Source organism: Suricata suricatta, chromosome 1, assembly GCF_006229205.1.
Source record: "Suricata suricatta isolate VVHF042 chromosome 1, meerkat_22Aug2017_6uvM2_HiC, whole genome shotgun sequence".
NCBI classification, from domain to species: domain Eukaryota; kingdom Metazoa; phylum Chordata; class Mammalia; order Carnivora; family Herpestidae; genus Suricata; species Suricata suricatta.
The window spans coordinates 129246828-129259292 of record NC_043700.1 but is presented as its reverse complement, the minus strand read 5'-3'; the positions used below and the strand labels follow the sequence as shown (position 1 = coordinate 129259292).

The 12465-nt window shown below is 41.6% G+C and overlaps 1 long non-coding RNA gene across 1 annotated transcript; it reads left to right on the top strand.

The window, feature by feature from the left end:
• The first annotated feature begins 1034 nt into the window (after nt 1-1034).
• On the top strand, nt 1035-10374 carry LOC115295716. Its single transcript, XR_003910538.1, has 3 exons — nt 1035-1113; nt 1797-1942; nt 10184-10374. It is a non-coding gene; the product is annotated as an uncharacterized LOC115295716 (long non-coding RNA).
• The last annotated feature ends 2091 nt before the right edge of the window (nt 10375-12465 follow it).

Genomic DNA, 12465 nt, shown 5'->3' with positions numbered 1-12465 from the left:
TGACTTAATTGATGTTGAGTGTCACAGCATGAGAGCTCCCCCTTCTGGCCTCCTGACTCCATTTTAGTGAGGTTTCCTTTATTAATTTTCACAGCTTGAATTATCACCATATTGGGACGCAGTTGCTTCTGTAGTCGGAAATGTTTATTGGCTTTATTTGTGCCTACAGTTCCTGCTACAGCAAAGGAGGCTTACCCTTGGGGAGGCTAGATGTGGGCTTATTCAAGAATTGCTTGCAGAGCTCCAGAGTTTTTGCATTAGTGCAAAGGACCCAGAGTCTTTACCTCTACTAGAAGAGAGTAATGAGGAATAAGGCTGGGCTTGGAACAACTCAATCTATGCTAGGTTGTTGATATCTTATACATGGTTGTAAGACCAAATTAGCTAAAATACACTGATGCTGGCTTTCAAAATGCTTAAATAGCATAGTGGAAAATGGATCAAAAGGGGAAAAGTGGATTCATTCTAGATTATTCTGTATTTACGGACCCTCTTAGTCAATTTCTTCACATGCACTGGACAATTTTATTTTTCTTTAGATTTCTGAGATTTATCATAATACCTGGCTTGTAAATAGTATGCCCTCCATATTTGCTTATTGAATGAATGGACTTTTTCATTAGGGGTTATTTTAAAAAGTCATTATATAGCTAATGGGGTAAGATATCCCTGGATCACCAGAATTTGGAAATAAGAACATCCATTGAGAATGAAAATGAGGTGTACATTTATTTCTTATACATTTATTGTTCATCACTTTTTTATTTCTTAAGGATGACTTACTTAAGAGGATGAATGCAGCTATGCATAATGAGTCATTTGTAGCAAAAAAAAAATCAGAAAAAACTGGCAAATGTATTGCAGAAGAGATGTGGGAAACACCCACAAAAGTGACTACAGTATATTTCTCAGAAGAACCACCAGATTATGACTAACACAAAAGGAACCATGACTTCATTGACTATCAAGAAACCCATTTAAAGAAGGAAGATGAGAGTCCAAGTAGAATCAGGCCACGGATGAAAGAACCCTCGACACTAAATAACTCTCCTGCTCTCATTTATTTTGTTGGTGAATTTGGCCTTTCATCCCTTTGACAGAGTGAAGGAGGAGGTACTATAATTTGAAGATGTTCTGGCTACTAGAAAAATATATACAGCACCATATATACGGCATCAAGCACCGTGGTTCATAACCCAGTCTCCTCTGAATTTGATTATGAACTGGCCACAAAAGCTTGACTAAACCAAGTTTTAGATCTTAAAACCAAGCGCTATTTTAGCTACCTCAAATGGGATGGTTACACTAAGGTAGTAGTGAGTACCCATTTTTGACATTCTGTTTCACCCTCTCTAATCCCATAGGAATTTTTTAGGAAAAACCTCATCAGAGTAGCACATTTCTAGGCAATCTTGCAGATCTCTGCTGTGGAGTCATTTGCATTTGGCTTTAGAAGTGCTGGGGAGAATGGGTCATGGTATTTTACAGGTAGGGGTCACCAAGAAAATGCCCCCAACATACTTTTGTAAAGGCAGGAGAGTTTGAGGCTGAGACTTTAGTCAACAGTGAAGAAGCTGAGGTTTTCCTTACTTCATTCAATACATACATGTAGATGAACCATCTAGTTTTTAAGGTCGTTACAAACAGAGCCATAAGATGGGATTTTCCTGGTTCTAAAGAAAGAACATTTTCTACAGATTTAAGTTCATCGGGTTCAGAACCATATCACCAGCTTCCTGGGATACTCAAACTGGAGAGTTCTCAGATCTTTAATGTGTTTGTACTCTCCAATTTAGGAAATATTGAATTGAAAGAGGAGATGGCCACTACTTACAGAAGACTTGATCCCAAGACTATGTCTGTGTTCCCTGTGGTTCCAGAAATTCCCTTTTGAGAAGCACTGGGCGGATGACTGTCTTCACCCAACTTACTCATGGACAAGGTTGGGTTGACCAGTTTTCTTTGCATTTATGTTGAGGTTCTGCCCAAAACATTGTTAGTCATTTTCTAGTGAAAGCAATAACTGATGGATTTAAAGTAAGTAAAATATGAACGTTTTCATGTTAAAATAACAAAAAAGAATGGTGGAAATAATTGTAGCATAGAAGTCACACTGGAATGTGCTTGGCATCATTACTTATTTTAAGCTTTGCTCAACTAAATGCTGGTTTGATGACAAGAGTGTTTTTCCTCCAACTTCAGGGAGGAGACACCAGGAGGAGACAAATAAAGAGTAATGGGTGAAGCATTATAAATAACAGGAGTGTGTTATAACAGTCATCATGGTAGTTGAAGAGATTTTATTTTTAACAGAGGGCAGAGTGCATTGGAAGCTACTAATTAGTCAGCAAATTATTTTCTTTTTAATTGTTGTTGTCAGCTGGTTACTTTCTGCTCAAAATCCAGAAGTGAACTTTAGCACTATATATTATAGGGCGGCGACAGCAAGCCATTAATTAAAGGCAACTCTCGTGACTTGAAAACATTTTTAACTTATGAACTTGCAGAATGAAAGACTCAAGAACTAATCCCGGGAGAAATCTGACTATTCTTTTTAACTGCTAATCTACTTATTTTTATTCTGCCCTAGAAAAGGGAAGGTATGCATCTAAATAATATTTAAAATTCCAGTTTCTATTTATTACCACTTGTCTAAATATATAATTTAGAGTTGCATTTCGTCTTTGAAAGTGTTTATCTGTAAGTTTTTAATTTTCCCTGAAATGTGAATATTTTAAGGTCAAAAGACAGAAAATCAAACTCTATGACAACCTTTTCAATCATAAATGAATTTCAGTGCCTGATTGATTGTGTTATCAGAGAATGATAAGTCATGAAATCATGCCTGTTCTTACCAAACCACTCAGACCTCTGTACATGCAACATGTATGTGCATGCGTGTGTGCAGATAAGGTACAAGACTTCTTCAGAAAGTTCAGAGGCTAGATGTCGTATTAGCATCTCAGCAAATTGTTGCTATTATCTAGAAATTTTGAAATATAAAGTCAATTTTTAAAATCTGTTAAAGGGGCACCTGGGTGGCTCAGTTGGTAGAGCTTCCGGCTTCGGCTCAGGTCATGATCTCACAGTTCGTGGGTTTGAGCCCCGCGACAGGCTCTGTGCTGACAACTAGCTCAGAGCCTGGAGCCTGCTTCAGATTCTGTGTCTCCCTCTCTCTGACCCTCCCCTGCTCATGCTGTCTCTCTCTGTCTCTCAACAATAAATAAAAAAACATTTAAAAAAATAAAATAAAATCTGTTAAAGAAAAATAAAATCTTTTAAAGGATTTACTGGTTATTGTAATAATGTATTGATTTTTCCAAAGTTGGGGAAATATTTTGGAAATATTGGCTAACAATTTTTTTTGAGAGAGAGACAGAGAGAGTGTGAGAAGGAGGGGCCAGGGGGAAAGAGAGAGGCTCCTCAAGGTCAGCATGCAGAGTCCAGTGCCAGGCTCAGACTCACGAAACCATGAGATGATGACCTGAGCCGAAATCGAGAGTCAGATGCTTAACTGCATGAGCCACCCAGGTGCCCTTGGAATATTGGTAAATTATGTGAACGTGGATATTACTGAGTATAAAGTGATTATAACTGACTGAGGAAGAAGATCTTCCATAAATGAGCAGTTCCTTATGGAAACTTTTGCCAACATTTTTATTATCCCCCAATTTTATTCTCCTTTGTCATCATCTCTCCCTAGATTTCTGGGTAAAGAAAGAGAAATGATGACAAAGGACAATAAAATTGAAGGATAATAAAAATGTTGGCCAAATTCTATAGTGGGGTCTTCTGTCTTTGTATTGTCCTGGGGACACAGGGCATTGGCCATCAAATTCCTTCTCTAATCTTTTCTTTTAATTAAGAAAATTTCTTTTTAATATTTATTTATTTTTGAGAGAGAGAGACAGAGAGAGAGAGAGAGAGAGAGAGAGAGAGTCACACAGAGCACAAGTTGGGGAGGAGCAGAGAGAGAGGGAGAATCTGAAATCCCCAGAATCCAAAGCAGACTCCAGGCTCTGAGCTGTCAGCACTGAGCCTAATGTGGGGCTTGAATCCCCAAACAGCAAGATCATGCTCTGAGCCAAAGTCAAAGCTTAACCAACTGAGCCACCCAAGTGCCCCTCTCCTTCTCTAATCTTGAATAAAGATCTCTAATGTTTCAACAACAACAACAACAACAACAACAACACATTTTAAAGAAAGAAGGAAAGAAAGAGAAAGGAAAGAAAAAAAATTTCTTCATAATATCCAGCTCTTAGGAATACTGAATACTGAATACTAAAACTCTAAAGCTTTGGTAGCAATGGGGTAATAAATTCCCTGTTGAAGAAATTCTGACTAACTGGGCAAACTGAGATTTATCTACTTTCAGATTGAAATACCTACTGGAAAAGGCTGGGTAAGTAATAAAAATGAAGAAATAGGCTGGGGTTAAGAAAAATTTTGCTAAGCACCTAGGTACAAAGTACAAGTCATTTTTCTACTATAAGAAACACATCAATGCCATACTGATGACAAAGGACCACGAGAGGGATGAAGACAGAGAGGTTCTGTCCTACAGGGAGCAAGCTCAGGGTTGCTCGATTATAAGAGAGGGTAGAATTCTAATGTTAGTGTGACTATTTTAATATGTGGATAATCAATTCAAAATTTCTAACAAAACATTGAATGAGTTCTTATAAAGGCCCTCTAGTTTCTGACTGCTGATTTGCACAAAATCAGTGAATAAATGGTTTGGGAAAAGGGGCGCTTGGGCTTTCTGGCCAGAGACTTCCCTTCTCCCTATGTACATACTCCTTGAAGCTATATTCTTGCCCTTTTGGGACATTCTGTTCAATTCAGCAAACATGCATTGAGTATCACTATCTCATAACAGTTTGCCATGGTGCGAAAATTTTAACTACTAGTTGTCACTCCTACATTTGGAGACCAAATATAGTAGGTTCAGCTATCAGGTCCTATGATAGTGGTTCCCAATCAGACTGTGGAGTATAATCTGTAGGGTCATAGATCCAAGAATTAGTTTCTTAGCCCATCCACAAAAGAAACAGTTGAGGAGCGCCTGGGTGGCTCAATTGGTTAAGCATCCAGCTCTTGATTTCGGCTCAGGTCATAATCTCACAGTTTGTGAGATCCAGGCCCACATCAGGCTCTGTACTGACAGGGCAGAGCCTGCTTGGCATTCTCTCTCTCCCTCTCTCTCTCTCATGTGCTCTCTCTCTCTCTATCAAAATAAATAAATGAACTTCAAGGAAAAAAATAAGAAGTTGAATATGTCAAAAATCATTCTTGAAGAGTTCCCTAGGAATTCTCCCTCATGGAAACTGATAGACTACTTCTTACCAAGTCAGTTTTTCTTCCAGATTCGGAATAGATTCATTGTTCCTTGGACTAAGCACAGATAACGTAATGGCTTGGCTTTTAGGGCTAAGCAGTTTGAGAAATGTGCACTTTAGTTCTTCTTTTTCTTTTAAATGTTTATTTACTTTAGAGAGAGAGAGAGAGAGAGAATGAGCAGGGGAGGGGCAGAGAGAGAGGGAGATATAAAATCCAAAGCAGGTTCCAGGCTCTGCACTATCAGCACAGAGCCCAACTGGGGGCTCAAACTCATGAACCGCAAGGTCATGGCCTGAGCTGAAGTCGGACACTTCATCAACTGAGCCACCCAGGTGCCCCAGTGGACTCTAGTTTTTAACACTAGAATCATACTCGGCAAGGGAAATGTTCACACTTTGAGAGATTCCCCCTACCCCATCTAGGAACTGATACCTTGAGAAGGAAAAGATTTATGTTCTCCACCTCAAAATGCTATCTGAGTGGAATGGCCATTATTTCATTTGTGCTTTTCTTATTTTTTAGTCATATAATTTAATTCACATAAGTAAAAATGCGGCATGAGGTATTATTAGGCAACTCTACCATAAATAATGAACCTCCACACACTATTATTTTTTTGGTGGGCAAATACTTTTGTATACTTCAGTCATTTGAAAAGTATAGCCCAGGGACTCCCAGAGGTCTTTGAGAAGTTATCAGGGGTACATAAAGTCACAACTATTTTTATAGTAATAGTAAGGTATTATTTTTCCTTTTCCCCTCATTTTCACGGGGATTGGATGGGATTTACAATTTTTTTCTAAATTTGAGTAGAGTTGACTCACAATGTTACATTAGGTTCAGGTGTACAATGTAGTAGTTTGACAAATCTATACATTATGCTGTGCTCACCACTAGTGTGACTATCGTCTGTCATCACACAAGGCTATTACAATATCATTGACTATATTCCTATGCCATGCCTTTTATTCTCATGACTTACTCAGAATCTTTTTTTTTCCATAATATTTTATTGTCAAATTGTTTTCCATATAACACCCAGTGCTCTTTCCCTTAAGTGCCCTCCACCATCACCACCACCTCTTTTCCCCTCTCCCCCTTCCCCTTCAACCCTCGTTTTCAGCATTCAATAGTTACTCAGAATCTTAAAGACGAGTTTTCTGGAGTTGTTTTTCTAATCCATTTAGATTTAAATGCACCAATGCCTCCATTTTCAGTGATGAGGACACTAGTAGTCCACATCAAGATCTGGTAAGAGACATGCAAAATATGGTCATGGGATATTCCTAATCAATATCAATAGAAGGCAAGATTTTGGGTGACCATATATTCACTGTTTTTGATCGTTTTAGTTAAACTAAGGAATATAGTGAGATTGGCTGTTTGCTCCTAACTACACTCTATTGGTAGGGGAAAAAAATGGTGAGCTTAGGGTTTCAATTTCTTGGGTTGCACTCCAAGTAGATGACCTGAAAGCTTCTGTATGTGTCCTGAAAGGAGCCCTAGCCTTCTGTATTGTGGGCCAATATTTTTGAAAAGCAAACCTAGAGTCTCATCCTGTGAATGACTGAATTGCAACACAAAAGCTATGGCATTGATTGGGAACAAACAGGATCCTGAAAACTGACAAGAGGATACCTGGGCAAATCTTGAAAAGCTCGGAGGCACTGAGTCCTTAAATTCGGCTGACTCGTTTTTGCCAGAGGAAGCAGTTTTCTACCTCTGCCTTAAGAACTCAGATGTCCTTTGCCCGAAGAACGTGCTTCCACCACTCTTGGCTTCTAGACCTGTAACTAAACTCAAGTCCTAGCAGGCCCTGAAAGGTGAAGTACAAAGTAGAAGCCATGAAGAAATGTGCTATGTCCAAAAGAACTGCATGAGTTTTAAAATTTAGACAGGCAGAAATCTGTGGACTAGGTGTAGGAATGGATATGAAGGGTGGAAGAGCATGATGGAAGGAACATAAAGTTGGATCAGGTGAAACCTATTGAAATGAGCCCACTAAGCAGAAATTCCAGATTTGGTGTTTCAGCTCAAGGGGTCAAAAAGGACTTTAACAGTATAACTGGTGGCCTGAAACATGAATCCAAAGACGGTCTCCATGAAAGAAGTTGAAAAGGCAGAACTACCTTGGTCACAATGAGGAAAGTATCCAAAGGCTTAGGGAGACGGAATGTTACAGTGGATTTATCATATAAGGGCTGGTCACTCAGGAAGATCCAAAGACATATCCCTTACTTCAACTGGGAGAAATACATTTGTGAAAGGGATCCCCAGCATCCTCGAAGAGGCTGGAGGTTGCTTTTCTCTGTAGGTTAGAATTTACAGTGGGATCTGGGGTCCTTAAATGTAATGGGGATCATGGGACACTAGGAAGACAGGGGCTGAGTGGCTGCACTTAATTGCCACTGATGGTGAGTATGATGACTCTGACAGCAAAATCAGAGTAGTTATCAGAATAGTTTGACTCCAATAAGCCTCTGGTGTTGACCAGTTGACCAAAAGAAACAGATGGGCTTTCTACTGGATTCTCACTCATATTCTGTATAAGTGGAAAATGTTCTAGGTTTAGTCAATATCTACTCTGAATCACAGAACAGATAGTCTTAGTCCCTCAATGAATTCCCAAACATGAGCCAGTTTACAGACCCAGAATCACTTAAAAGGATGGCTGAGTCCCCTTGAAAACTGATAAGTGTTAAATTGTCATCTGTCTCCTGGTCTTCCCCCAAAAGACCTATGGCCATTTGTGAGGGTGACTGTTCATTGAAAAGAGGGAAATAATCAGACTTTCAAGGAACACTGGATGCCATTTCTGAATTGACACTAACTCCTGGAGACCCATAACATCATTCTGGTTTATCAGTGAAAGTAGGAGTTCATGGAAGTCAGGTAAATGATGGAGTTTTATTTCAGGTCCATCGAACAGTGAGCCCAATAAGTCCTCAAATCCATCCTGTGGCTATTTCCCCAGTTCTGAAATGCATAACTGCAATAGAATACTCAGCAATTGGCAGGATCCCCATGTTGGATCCCTAACCTATGGAATGAGGGATTTAGATGAGAGATCAGGAGAGGGGTATGGTGGAAGTTAGAGGGGGATATTGGCAGGGGGCATGGGGAGGTGGAACTGTGATGTGACCAAAGACCCAGAGAAGAAGAAACCCTACAGAAGCCAGAGGAAGATGAGAAAGGTTTTGTTGGAACGTAATGGGAGTTAGAGCTGGGGTGCTTCAAGAACTAGCCAAAGGTATTTGGACTTTATTTTGTGACTACTAGGGTCACACTCCTGGCATTGAACAACAGTGTGGCGTAAAGTAAAATTCTGTGCAGGTGGAGGGAAGAGTGGATAACAGTAGCCAGGGAGTAATACAGATGAATGAGAAAATCCCTGACAGGAGGCAGCTTACAGTGGGACAATAAAGCAAATACATGAATTAAAGCGAATACATGAATCAAGGCAGGAGATGATGAAGGCCCAGGAAAGGTGTGAAGTCTGAGAAAAGAGAGGTCTCATACTAAGACTAAAGACAAGAAATGCAAAACTTATCTGTTTAACAAAATGCTTCAGCAATCTGCTTCATCTCCAGATTTCTCAGTTCTACCCTACCTCTTATTTTAAATCAACATTCATCATTTGGCTTTAACTATGGTATCTTATTTGCTGTGGGCCATCCATGAGAATATTGACATTTGCTCAAAGTCTTTTAACCTAAACTCCTCTTTTCACATTACCCAATTGCTGTCAAAGCAAGGGTATAAAGAAGATACAAAATCACAAGAGTTCTTAGATAAGGGCCAGCTCTTCAGAATCAATTCTTTGTTTTTCTTTAATGTATATATATTTTAAAATTTTATTTTAGACAAAGAGAAAGAGCAAGGGAGAGGGGCAGAGAGAGAGAGAAAGAATCTTAAGAAGGCTCCATGCTCAGTGCAGAGCCTGATGCAGGGCATGATCCCATGACCCCAGGATCATGACCAGAGCTGAAGTCAAGAGTTGGACGCTCAACCGACTGAGTCTCGTAGGTGCCCCTAGAATCAATTTTTTTCGTGTTGGCTCCCAGAGATGTATTTGGACCCTTGTAATCTTTTGTTATCTGTCAAATGTGAAACTCATCTATTGTCCATGTGTTAAGGGCTTGCTACTCAAGTGTGGTCCTAGACCAACAAAATTAGCATCGCCTAGGAACACACTGAAATGCAGCATCTCAGTCCCTGTCCCAATCCTACTGACTAAGAACCTACATTTTAACAAGAGTCCCAGGGATTTCTACTCATATTAATGTATGAGAAAATCTGAATTAGATGCTAATCCCTTTTCTTCATCCACCAGTAGAATTTCAGTTGGCCTCAGGTGTTGACAAGGCGTCAAGCATGGACTCAACAGTGATTTTTATCAAAGAATCTAATATTTTAGAACTGGGAAGGATCTTAGAAATTATGTAAAAGGAACCATCTGATTTGCCATTCAAACCAGGATATTTTTGAGAGTGAAAGGAAGCATTATTAAAATATGTGCCAGGACAAAAGGTGAAAAACAGGATTGTCCCGAACAACGTCATTATTGAGCATTTTCCTATCAGCTAAATTTTAAAAATATAATCTCAAATCCGAGTACCAACCTCTCCAAATGGGTGTCATTATCCCCAGTTACAAAGATGATAAGTGTCATGACTTGAAGTGTAGCCTCCCCAAAGACATACCCAAGTCCTAACCTCATGTGATCTTATTTGGAAAAAAGGTCATTGCCGATTGAGTTTAATTACATGAAGTATCTCAGGATGAGATTACCCTGGATTAGGGTAGAGTCCTAAATCCAGGATGACAAGTGTCTTTATTACAGAGGAGAAGGCAAGAGGAGATTTAGGAAGAAGGCCATGTGTAGACTGAGGCTATGAGTATTGTCCTGCTGCCTCAAACCAGCGAACACTGGGGGCCACCAGAAGCTACCGGAAGCGAGGAAAAGATCCCTTAGAGCAAGTGCAAGGAGCTTGGCCCTGCAGAAACATCAACCTCAGACTTCTGGCCTCCAGGACTGAGAAAATAAATTTTTATTGTTTTAAGTCACTAAGTCTGTGGTCATTTGTTAAGGCAGGCTCAGGAAACAAAGAGAGTTAATGAAGCAAGTCTTAAGTGCTTGAAAGGGAGGAGGGTCCTACTTAGGTTTAATTGAAAGAGACTCAAGGGCTGCAGGGGAGGGGAGAGGTGAGGTGAGTGAGAGGGAAGGAGTGAAAGGGAACACTGGAACCACCCACTCTCTCCCCCCTTCTCTCCCTCTCCTCATCACTTGGAAAGGCTAGCCTATCTTGGCTCTCCTGTGTATTAGGCAAGAAAACAATGGAGAGCTTTTGCACTTGCAACAACTTGCCTTCTGATCTCTGCACAGAGCTTCCTTGTTAAAAAAGTAATTTCAGACTCACAATCATATTGGACCTTAAAACAGATTCATTTTACCGATGAGAAAGCAGAAGCACAGAAGGGCACTCAACCTAAACCCACAAATCCCATGTTATTATCATCCGACCATGCTGTAGGGGGACAATCATGCCTTCACAATAGTGAGAAACAAAAAAAAGCAAGAACAAAAAACCAAAACCAGTTCATGGAGTTTGGTCCTGAGCAACAGAAATTATTAGGATTGGAGGCACTCTACACCTGTGTGTGGCTGGGCAGAAAAGGTGTGGGTACACTGACTTGCCTGCACTGGGACTTTGTTGGGTAAACTTGGGTATAAACATTCACCATTCCTTAGTCACCTTCCTTGTAGGAAACAGAAGGAGAGTTAGGATTTTGCCTGAAGTGTTAAATGAGTTAAAAGAATCTTTGAGGTTTTATGCTAAATATGTGTTTATTTTCAACAAGGCCTCTGGACAGATTTTTGGCAACTGTCTTCTTTTGTAAACTGGCAGAACATACAGAGAAGCCAAGCCCCTAAACCGTATTCATTCCTAACTTGGTTCTTATGGCAAAGTCATAATCTTTTTCTTTCTTAGCTGGGGAGGAGGTTGTGACACACACCTGGCAGGAGGTGCAGAGGACAAACAGTTACATTCTTTGCGTTGGGACTTCTCACCCCCTTCTGCGCCCCACTTCCTCCACACCCTACGCAGCGGCAGCTTTCTTCCTAGTATTTGCTATCAACACTGCTTCAATTCAGTTTGCTTGCCCTCCCAGTTTTTCCAGCTTGAAATAACACCCGAAAAGACCCGTCTGTAGATTTTGGTCTCATTCGGTAATGATCTGGAAGCCCTGGGCAGCCTGATTTTCTGCCTCCTACAGTCTGGACATCCCGTTTTATGTTCATTCTTAAAAACAGATTAGGTCCCCAAGAGACATAAACTACAGGGAAGCAAATAGCCACATAGGGTCTTGCCCTTCATTGTTCTAATAAGGGCTAGCAAGGCAGCAGTGCGGAGGGGAACTTAATTCCCCGGGAAGCGCGCGTCAGCTTGGGGAAGATTTGAGCCGCCCTGGCAATTTTTCTGCAGCTTCTGTGCGCTTAGGGGGTTGGGTGAACGGTTGGGCAAACTGGTTGGAATCTTTCCCCAGGAAAAGAGGGACCCACAGCGCAAGGACTCCCGTGCCAGGGAGATGGCGGCTGAGTGGAGTAGGAGACTTGTGGAGAGAGCTTTCCCCTTTCCCGGGGAGCAAGAGAGAGCCGCACAGCTGCTAGGGGGAGCGAGGGCAGGGAGGCGTGGGAGACCTGGAAGCGGCGCGAACCGCAGCTCAGCGGCGCTCGGTGCCTTTCCCTCCCCCTTTGACAACCACACAAATATGACCTTCTCAAGCGTCCCGGATGCGTCAATAGTTCATTTTGGGGGGTGAAAAAGTGGTAACACTTTGCAGAAAACTCTGCTCCCTAAAGGACCTTGGCTGGGCGTGCGGGAGGAGGCGGGGCGCGCGGAAGAAGGGAGGCCTCCCGGGAGGCTGCGGCGCTGGCGGTGCAGATTCCCGCCTGGAAGCTCCCCGTTGGGTGGCGGAGGAGGTGGGGCGCGGACAGCGCGTAGAAATACGGCGCCGGGCATGGGAGCGCAGCCTACCCCCAGCACAGTGCTCGGGCCTGGCGCCAGTTCCGCCCCCGGCGGGTGTGCAGTGGTGCGGTGCGTCCGCAGGGATCCGCGCTCG